Source organism: Amphiprion ocellaris, chromosome 16 (assembly GCF_022539595.1).
Source record: "Amphiprion ocellaris isolate individual 3 ecotype Okinawa chromosome 16, ASM2253959v1, whole genome shotgun sequence".
Classification (NCBI taxonomy): domain Eukaryota; kingdom Metazoa; phylum Chordata; class Actinopteri; family Pomacentridae; genus Amphiprion; species Amphiprion ocellaris.
In genome coordinates this window covers 31,113,980-31,125,405 of record NC_072781.1, presented here as the reverse complement: position 1 = coordinate 31,125,405, position 11,426 = coordinate 31,113,980, and the positions used below count along the sequence as shown (strand labels likewise).

Here is an 11,426-nt window from a genome sequence, read left to right as displayed (position 1 = left end):
TCTTCTTAGCAACTCCAAAATGTGCACAGGATGAAATGAAGTTCACACCACGTCGTTTTTGTTTTGTGGTGGAGCAGTTACTGCTTGTGCTTTGGTTAAAGCGAAGAGTGCCAGAAGTTTATTAAAGTATCAAAGACATGATCATGATTGAAAATGGATGGACGGGTGGCTAAACACATCACATCATAGCTGTGGAGTCCTTCCAGCTCCTGGGGACTACAATCTCTCAGGACCTCCTGAAAAAGGCTCAGCAGAGGATGTATTTCCTACGACAGCTGAGGAGACATGGCCTGCCACATGAGCTGTTGATCCAGTTCTACACTGCAGTCATACAATCTGTCCTGTGCACCTCTGGATCAACCACACAGCAGGACAGAAACAGACTACATCCCATAGTACGGACTGCAGAAAACATCATCAGAGACCCCACTCACCCTGGACATTTGGACTACAGTGCCCTGTACACAAAAATCGCCACTACTGTGTTTATAGCAATTACCATTTTGCTAATGTGTTCATACATTCCAGTCTAGCTGTACATTTCTGTTTATATTGTGTTCTATTTTACTACTATTTCTTTTTCCTCCCTGTTCCTCTTTCTATTGTTTATTTTTTTATTATTCTCTTCCATATTCCTAGGATGACACCAACAGCCGAAACCAAATTCTGTGTATATTGTGTACTTACTTGGCCATTAAAGCTGACTCTGATCACTTTTCTGTCTTTGGTCTAGGCAAGAGGAAAGGGGGCCACAGAAAATTGGACCTTCCTAGCGTACTTGTGGAGATGCAGGCTGAGGAGGAGTGGAGTCATTGCCCAGCATGATGAGAACATCTGGTTGCTCCTCAGCGAGGCAAGAGAGAATGAAGCTGGCCCAGAATACTGCCTTCAACCAGTCATTCCTGGGTGTGCTGGGGCAGCTGGGGTAGCTGGGTAGGCAGTGGGCAGCCGGCGAGTGTGAGCGAGTCCAACCTCCCATAGACTTGAGATTTACAAGTGCTGGTCATATAATTAGAATATCACGAAAAAGCTTGTCTTTTGGACAACTGTCAGGTCAGTAGTCTTCCCCATGATTGTGTAGCCTACAGAACTAGGCTGAGAGACCCATTTAAAGGCCTTTGCAGGTGTTTTGAGTTAATTAGCTGATTAGAGGTGTCTTCAATATTGAACCTTTCTACAATATTCTAATTTTCAGAGATACCAAATTTGAGATTTTTGTTAGTATTCAGGTATAATCATCAAAGTTAAGAGAAATAAACATTTGAAATATATCAGTCTCTGTGTAATGAATGAGTATAATATACAAGTTTCACTTTTTGAATGGAATTACTGAAATAATGAAACAACTTTTTTCATGATATTCTAATTATAAGACCAGCACCTGTAGTTGTATATAGTTTTACTTTTAGCCCTCCCACTGTAGGAGAGGCCCACCACAGTTTTGTACTTTGCACATTGTAAATAGTTTTGATTTTGCTGCTGACTAATAAACTATTTTGTGACTTATGTGATTGCATCATAACTTTTCATTTTGTCTGTTAAGACACTGGTAGGAAAAGAGTCAACAGTCTGAACCAAACAATTCTATATTCCCTAATAATGTATTTGTGTTTAATGGGATTTTAACATGTTTTAACACAAACTCCTTTATGGTTCATAATTCTGGTGACTGAATTACACCAAAGCAATACTGATTTATCAAACTGGAATTTTCTTAAAACAGCTGTTTTAATGTTTTGGCGTTTAATTTTTATTTAATCTTGCTAACCTTCACAAACAAACAATAGCATAGACACATCTACAAAAGTTTATTGTCAGAATTGCATTAAAGAAAACAATAGCGGTCCGGGGACAGAAAAACAGAAGTATAACAAGAAGAATAACTTTGCATGACACGTAGTGCATCAGTGCATCCTGTACATCTCTGCCCTCCTCCTCTACACCTTGTGCCACTGCAGGCTCATGTGCTGCTGCTTCAGGTAAATCCCATGAAGTCTCATCAGAGAGCATCTGAAACACATACACAGCATACATATTTTAATACCTAATAGCGACAAACTGCAGCCATTACAGGGTCGTTCACAGGACTGATACACGATAGCTAGCGAACTAGCATTAGCTTACCCTTATATGTCGTCTCGTTCATATCCTCTTGTCTTCAGCTTGATACTGCTGTATCGCCTCCCAAACTCTCCTGTGTGTCTCCTGAGTGTTTCGACTCGCCGCTCTCAGCTTTCTCCGACTCTTCTGTTACTCTGAATCTGACAGAAAGCCACAGACCGAGCAGCAGGTGTACTATCGCCTCCATGTACATTGTTGCATTGCGTTTGTGTCGCACAAAAAATGACGGTAAGGGACTTTCGGGCCACCGTGCTATGACGACTCAACCCACGATGAGGTGGTACTCAATGTAATGGAAAAACAACTAAACCGAGACGAGCCGTGGCGCGCCGAGTAGATGCTAAAGGAAATGCTAAAGGAAAATTTGTCTTGCACCGCATGTATCAACATTTGGGAAAGAGGACCGAGTCTTTAGCGGTTGCTAATAAAGTTTTGTTTTATTGAGTATCCAAACCAACGTAGAGGTGAATAGCGCCACCCAGTGTATCGGAATGTGTTCACAAGCTCTGCGTCAATCCATTATCTGGAATCGATTTGCCTTGACTTGATGTGCAGGGTAACCAATCAGGTGTTAGGATCCGCCCACCGACTTTGACGGGCGAGGTTGACAGATAAAATAAATTCATGATCCACTGCAACGCAAGGACCATGAAATAATTAATTAAATAGTGAAATAATGAAATATGTTTTTTACTTAAAATAATTGTTATTTTAATAAATTAATGACATATTTAATAACACATTTAAGTATTTAATTCCAATTTTAATTAATTAATGACATATTTAATGCCAATTTTAATTAATTAATGACATATTTAATGCCAATTTTAATTAATTAATGACATATTTAATTATTTAATGATATATTTATTTAATAACACATTTAAGTATTTCATTCCAATTTTAATTAATTAATGAAATATTTAATTCCAATTTTAATTAATTAATGAAATATTTAATTCCAATTTTAATTAATTAATGACATATTTAATTAATTATTTAATGATGTATTTATTTATTTAATTTTGGCACTTTTAGTCCTCCATAAGTTCCAGCCCTAGTAGTAATTTAAACAAACATACAATAAATAAAGAAATAAAAATATTACATAATTACACACAGAGGATTTAAAAATTATTTAAGTCGGTGAAGTAAACATTAATTTATATTTTCTTCATTTTTTCTTCTGTACATTGACATAGATTGATGAAAAAAATCTATGAAATTAAAAATTTTTGCTGTTTTTCAAAAGATAGCAACATTCAAATAATGGACTTTAAATATGCTTAAATTATATTTTATTTATTTTTATTATATTTAAGAGATAAAAAGACTGAAAGAAGCCTGGTTGCGTGCATCTGAAATGTGTTTTTTTAGTATATATTTTATATTATGGGATATTTATTACTGTTTTTATTTATTTATTTATTATTCAATTTTAACTTGCACTGCTTTCTTTTAAGATTGCACTTAATTTCATTGCACAGATTGAAAATATAAAGATTGAATTGAATTGTAATTTGCCCAGGAAATCAGAGACAAACTACGAAAGGCATTTGTAATTTTACAGTTATTCGTTATTGAAGTTTGCATGGTAATTTCTGTTTTTTCATTTTTAGTATCTTAAATGGGTACAAAGCATCTGCTCTGAGCCACATTAACAGTGGATATCTGTCTGTTCAGCTCTCCACTCGGCAAGGTTCAGCAGTGACAAAGACTGAAGAGCAAAAAATGCAAATAGAAAAGAAAAAAAGGAAGAAAATGTGTTTGAGGTGAATGGAAACGCTGCGACCACCAGCTCACCCTCGTCTCTGCTCGTCTTTTATGGCAGAACAGCTCACGTTCTCAAACTCTCTCTGTATAATTCAGAGGTGAGGTGAGGCTTCAGACTCTTTCAGCACCAAGGACAGCTCTCTGTCTGCAGCGGATCACATTAAGCTGCGTTTTCAGAACCACAGAACAACATAAAATAATAAAAGTCCTTTACCCTCAGCTCCCAGTCTCATTGTTCCTCCTTCATCATCTCCACTTTGTGTCAGTCACTGACAGAGCTGCCCAGACAAGGTCGTTTGATGTGAGCTACAGAGGTCTTAATTAGGCCTTTGACAGTCGCAGCGTGCAGAAAGACTTCAGCTGTCATCCGCTCCGCTGTTGTCCGGATTGATTGTGATTGCGTAATTAATTTTTGATTTAGGTTATTCAGGATGCATTTTAAATAACGGCGTCAGAACGGAGCGATCAGCTTTCCCACCTCTGTTTCTTCAAGTTTGAGAACTCAACGATTGTATGAATTCCTGTTTCTTCTACGTATTCCCACAGAGCAAAAGCTGCTTTTAGGGAGTGAGATTCGAATATATTCAGGAGGAATATTGTGACTTAATGAATGCAGAAGATGTTTTTGAAACGTCCCATTCAGCTGAAAGTTCTGACCTTCCTCCTTTCTACTCGGAAAAGTGAAACTCAGATATTTAACTCACTAGAAAGTCTATGTAGAGTTGGAACTCTAAACTGTAAATCTTTCACCAATCCAGTTCTGTCATGTGTAAATACAGAAAAAAAATCTATGAAATTACAACAATTTACTGTGAATTTACATGTCTAATGTAAAATAACCTGTAACTGTTAATAACAGTTGCTTAAACTTTTTAAGGATTTTTTTCCAACCATATTATTTAAAAATGATGATTAAACATATATTTAACATAAAAATACTTTCACATATTTATTGTAATTTCATAGATATATATCCTTTTTATGTATCGGATGAAATTTCTAAATTCAAGGTTAATACTGCAAAGATATTTCTAAAATCAAACACAAATGACAAAAACCTGCAAATTTACATGTCTAATGTAAAATAATATTAAAAACCTATAACTGTGAATATCCACAAATAAAAAAGGAAAGCATCTAAAATAAAATTACAATTAAAATATTAATAAAATATTAGTAATATTACAAAATAAACTACGAATTTACACATCTAACCATAGCTTTGATTTTAAAAAAAATAATAGATTTTTCCCCCCCAACAGACATCTGAAATAAAATGAAATAAATAAATTAGACAAAATGATTAAAAAATACAGAGACTATTTAAATATTAATGAAATGTTGATAAGATTACAAGAATAAACTGTGAATAACTATAGTTTCAATTTTTTTAAGAAAATCTAAAAATGACTAATGAAATATGAACAAAATAAAATAAAAATTACAAAAATCGCGCTTTTTATCCGAGTTTGTGAACTAAACTATTATATGAATCCATGTTCTTTATAGATATTCCCACAGAACAAAAGTTTAAGGAGTGAAATCTAAATATATTCAGGAGGAAAACTGTGACTTAATCAATGCAGAAGATCTTTTTGAAACATCCCATTCAGCTGAAAGTGTGACCTCCCTCCTATTTTCCTGGAAAAGTAAACTTCAGATCTATAACTTACTAGAAATCTGAAGGAAAGTTGGAGTAATGTGTTTCACAATTTTAATTTATGCATTTGAAATCATTTGCATCCCAAAGGGGTTGCAGATGTTTTTCTGTCTAGCAGGAAATGAAAGTCAGCGCAGCAGATTTAAAGCAGCTCTGGATGTAAATCAGTCTGACCGGAGTATTTAATGATGCTTAATGAACACAAACTCTCCAGTAATTTCAGATGCTTTGTCATGTATTCAGCATTTCGGCTGTATTTTAAATTTACAGCCTGCCTAACATGAATATTTATGTCTCTGTATTTCCAGCATGCTCCGCTGTGATTGGTCCAGCTAGTTAACAAGTGTGATGTGATTAATGGAGACGTTAATGATTTATCAGTTTATGTTTCACTGCTGTCCATTATTTAGATTATAGATCAGCGACATTAACGCCGACAGCTGAAGTGGACGACGTTGATTATCTCATTACAAAAGTTTGCTGTCAGGAACTCCATGAATCAGACAGGAAGTGAGCAGTTACTTCTAGGACAGGGGTGTCAGACATGCTGCCTGAACTTGGACCAGAAAAATACACCGAATTAACATTAAAGATCTAGACGCTCATCTAGTCGTCACAATTTCCGGATTCCAACACATCATCTTCTAGATCAGGGGTGTCAAACTCATTTTTGTTCAGGGGCCACATTAAGCCAAATTTGATCTCAAGTGAGTCGGACAGTAAAATCACAGCATAACAACCTATAAATAACCACAACTCCAAATGTTTCCTTTGGTTTTAGTGCAAAAAAGTACATTCTGAAAGTGTTCACTCTTAAGGAATTATCTTTTTACAAAACATCATGAACAACCTGAATTTTTTAAAGAAATATAAGTGAAATTGAACAATAGTATGTCTCAGTTTATCATTTCCACATTACAACTTCCAGATCACAGAGTTTCTAAAAAGGAACAAAACATTTAGTCACAGGTATCTGGAACTGAATGATATAGTATTTTACTTTATGATCAAAACGACAAAAGTCAGACAAAAAAAGACAAAAAACAACAAAAACAAGACAAAATATTGCAAAAGTGAGTGACAAAAAATGACAAAAAATTAGACAAACGACACAAAACAAGAAAGAGACAAAAATTAGACAAAGTTACAAAGCGACAAAAAATAGACAAGACAAAAAATTACACACATGACACAAATGAGACTAAAAATGACAAAAGTGAGAACCAAAACGACAAAAAAGTAGACAACACAAGCGAGACAAAAAACAACAAATGATGCAAAACACAAAATGACAAAAATAACACAAAAAACACAAGCGAGAAAAAAAGGAAACACAAAAGAATAAACATCAGAAACAAAATGACAAAATCATGAGACAAACGACAAAAGTCAGGCAAAAAACAACATAAACAAGACAAAATATTACAAAAATGAGACACAAAATGACAGAAGAACAATGAGTAATCTAGTATTTTACTTTACGATCAAAACAACTTGTCATGGTCTAGAAATTATTCTAAATTTACAATTTTACAAAATTACAATTTGCGCTTAATGTCTTCTCTGTAATTTTTACACTTTACAAGTCGTCTTAAGGGCCAGACTGGACCCTCTGGAGGGTCAGTTTTGGCCCGTGGGCCGCATGTTGGACACCCCTGATTTAGAGCCCAAAAGGGAAATAAAAACTTTCCTGTTTCCTTTTAAAATCCATAAAACAAAGTTCTGCAGTTTTAATCCCTGCTCTTAGGTTTACAGACCCTCAAACTGCACATGAAAACACATCATCTTCATTTAATCTTCCACAGCATCTGACAACTCTTTGAACTTAGGTATGTCTTCATTAGAGAAGGAGGCCTTTATAACTAATTAATGTGGTCAAAGAGACCCAAAGTTGCATCAGAAACTACTTTTAAACAAACACCTTGATGAGATTTTCTCCTTTTTGTTTCTTACTGCAGTGATGCCCTTAAGAAAAAGCTAAAATTTAAAATTCATAGTTTACACTTTACAAAGTTGTCCCACGGGCCAGATTGGACCCTCTGGAGGGCCGGTTTTGGCCCACGGGCCGCATGTTTGACACCCCTGGTCTAACATAATATTATGGCTCATCAGTTTATATTGCTGAAGCTCAGGTTACTGAGTGTTTCATAAATCAATAATTGAAACAATATTTTCTTCCATCACATTTGTGCCTCGTGTGACTACAACTCCAACAAATGTCCTGATAGCAACCTTCTCATTAACTTCCTGACCTTCATAAAAATCCATACAGCTAAAACTCCCAGCAGAAAACCTGCTGTCATGGAGGAAGACGTGGATTTAAGTTTCAGATGAATGTTTCTGCTCTTTGACCTTCACCTCTAACATCAAACTAATAGTCCTCTCATGTTTTCTCATCTCCGGCTGCAGTTTCGTGGGATTCACTTTCCCCAAAAAACACACAAACAGGTTTCTTTAATGAAAGTCGTCTCCAGGCTGTGGCTTCGTGCATTATTTACCAAAGACAGCGGCTCACTGTCCCTCCAAACTTTTTCTCTGAACACTGAGGAAAAACAAAGAGGAGAGGACAGAGCATTTTCCTCCAAACACACCGAGAAAAACATCCCGTGGTAAACCAGTCAGACAAATGAGCAACACACAGAAAGAAAATAACAAGAAACAAGGACATCCAGAGAGGATCAGAACGACGTGGAAGTGTCGTGAGGCTGCAATCAAAGGTTTGGGCACCTAGTAGTCAGAAAATTGATCTTTTTCAACATTTAAAGCAATATCAATGTTTTATTTTAGCTTGGGTGCAATTTCTGAGTGAATAAATAAAAGAAGCACCATGAAAAAGTTGGATCACCCCATGAGGTTTGGTATATTTTAACAAGGTCTCACACTTTAATTAGCTTGTTAGAGCTCCGGTTTGTTCATAATTATTGTTAGTTAAAGGCCAGGTGAAGCAAATTTCAAAGATAAATACTCCTCAAACCTTGCTGCTGACACACTGATGCTCCACTATTAATAATCTAATGATGCCTTATATAACAACATATCAGTCAGAGGGACTTTTTGTGGAGTTTTTCATGCAGGACTGACTTTTAACGCAGTATTTTTGCTTTGTTGTATTAATAATTTACCTTTTTGAAACCTTTTTCCAACACTGATCTTGTAAATGATTTAAGCTTTGTAGTAAAACACACCAAGCCACCATTGTGCAGGTGAAGCAAGAGCAGTGGATGACATGGGAAGGACTGGAAAAGAGGAAGATCTCTTGGCAAGAGCTGTGGGATACGGAGATGTTCAGAGCCAGCTTCACCATCTAGGCTGCCTATGATGTCCTACCATCACCCAAGAATCTCAGCCAATGGTATGTTGAAGACCCTTCTGCCCGATTCCAGTTATACTCAAACACATCTTAGTGGGCTGCAAGATCACACTCAGCCAAGGCTGTTACACCTGACGGCACAGCAGGGTGCTAAAGTACCTGGCACTAGTGCTGGAAATGTAGTGGATGAGTCTTAACGCCCTTCCACCCACGTGAGGGTCGAGCCTGTCTTGCCACCTCAACACCAGATCTTGGGTAGCTGAGAGGGGCTTGTGATTGGAAGACTTGGACCAAAAGCTCTGCTTTCCACCTGAGATTGTATCCACCAACTTGCGACCAGACATGCTGCTATGGTCAGCTTATAGCCACATTTACATCGTTGAGCTGACAGTGCCCTGGCAGAGCTCAGTAGAGGAGACCTACAAGCACAAGAAGCTGACGTGCATGGAGATTACCGCCAATGCAAAACAGCGAGGCTGGAAGGTGAGGGTCCAACCAGTCAAAGTAGGCTGCAGAGGGTTCGTAGCCACCTCCACATCCAGGCTTCTCCGGGAGATGTGAGTGCTCGGGAAGGCCCATCAGCAGGCGATCAATGACCTCTCCAGAGCTGCTGAAAAGGGAAGTCAGTGGCTGTGGATGAAGAGAAAGGACTCCACCTGGGCCTTGAAGTGAGAAGATGGCATCTAGGGGGTGAACCTGAGATGCTGGGATTCACTGCTGAACCCTCTGGAGGTGTCATGGGCCTATCAGCGAAACACCTAGGAAAGGGGACGCCCATTTGATAACCCAGAGTCTTAGTAGGCGTCTCATGTATGCAAGAAGCGATATCAGCATCTAGTCCTATACAACAGACAGATAGGCAGTGAATTTACGCATATAAAGTACAATTACATTAAAAGCTGACTATGACTAAGCACAGTTCACATTTTTTCAAAAAATGACATTTTGTTTACAAAAAATGACTATTAAAATATCAATGAAATGTAAGTTACAAAAATGCAGAGATTTTACATGCCTAATAATATAAAATAACATTAAACTGCAATAAACCATAGTTTCATCTTTCAAGAAAGTTAAATCAATGGTAATACTGTAAATATATTTTAAAAATTAAGCACAATTAGTGTCAAACTACAGAAAAAAGTAGATATGAGAAATATCCTCTGTAATTAAAGAAGTTCTTGCAACAAAAATGATGTGTTTTCACATTTTTTAATCATTGCATCTACCCATCTGTGTACATTAGCTATTATACATTATAGACAATGTCAGTTTTTCATGTAAATATCCATTATTGAAGCTAAAAAGTCCAATATCATGTAAAATGAAAGTTAGAAGATGTATTTTAAGAATTGAAAATGACTGTATTTTTATATAATGGATATTTAGGGTCTAAGCATCAAAGGTGTGACCAAACATGGCTCATTAGCGCCACCTGGAAAATTTCAAACAGGCTGTACAGCCAGAATGTGTCACCTACAGCTATGAAATTTGGTAGGCATAAGTAACTCCTCAAGATGCACAAAAATGTAATTGACAACCATACCTAAAACACAACAGGAAGTCGGCCATTTTGGATTATGTGATATTTTGGATGATTTCGGACCAATTTTTGCACATTTTTAAAAGCCATACACTCAAACAGGGTAACCCCAACAGAGCTGAAATTTGGCCAGGAGTTACAGCGGGCATGGGTGATCAAAAGTTATCAAAATGCTCCATAAAAGTCTGAGGGTGTGGAAATGGTGGCTGGCGGAATTTCGACAATTCACCATGAAACAGAAAGTGCTATCTAACTAGCCTGTACATGCTTTAATCTGCCTCAGACTTTACATGTGATCACAGTCTGGCCTTGATAACATACATAGGCCAATATACATTCAGTGATAGCGCCACCTGGTGGACAGTTTTGATAGGTCGCCATCAAAAAACCATAGGTCGAAATACACTCTCAGTCACAGACATGCTTGCATTAGCTGACCAGCACTGCTTGCAGCTTTAATTTGCTTTGTTGTGCTGTATTTTTCTCATCAGCTGCTGGAATATTAGTTTTTACATTTTAGTTTAGAACAAACATTTCTCCAACAGGAGGACATTTATTTATTGCATTAACATCCATTTATTGGGACTATTTGCAGTGATGAATGGATACACATTTAGGTTTTTTAGGCACACGATACTTATTTGCGGTTTTGTTCTCTTCGTGAGAAAAATCTAAAATGTCATGCGTGTGTCTCCTCTTAGATATCATGTCTGATGGTTTCTGATCTAACAGCAGCTCTGATGAAACATTGATGTGAACCAACAGTGAGTCGTGCTGCGTTCGTGTCACAGTTCTTCAGTTAGTTTCACTGTCAGGATGAGTTGAATCTGGCTTTTTATTTGTCTTCTTCTGGCTGCGACAAACTCACAAAGTCCTGATTCCTTCACTTCAGACGACTCGCACATTCATTAACCTAAAATACGCCTTTATCCTGAAATGTAATGATTATGAGGAGCTATTTTTTGCTCCTAAAAGGGATTCAGGTTCATTCAATGTGACTCTGCAAGTAGAATTCATCC

The 11,426-nt window shown here is 36.9% G+C and overlaps 1 long non-coding RNA gene across 1 annotated transcript; it reads right to left on the bottom strand.

Moving 5' to 3' along the window:
• Window positions 1–1,793: 1,793 nt before the first annotated feature.
• LOC129350839 (uncharacterized) lies at window positions 1,794–3,159 on the bottom strand. Its single transcript, XR_008604400.1, has 2 exons — window positions 2,125–3,159; window positions 1,794–2,010 (listed from the first exon to the last, which is right to left on the bottom strand). It is a non-coding gene; the product is annotated as an uncharacterized LOC129350839 (long non-coding RNA).
• Window positions 3,160–11,426: the final 8,267 nt, after the last annotated feature.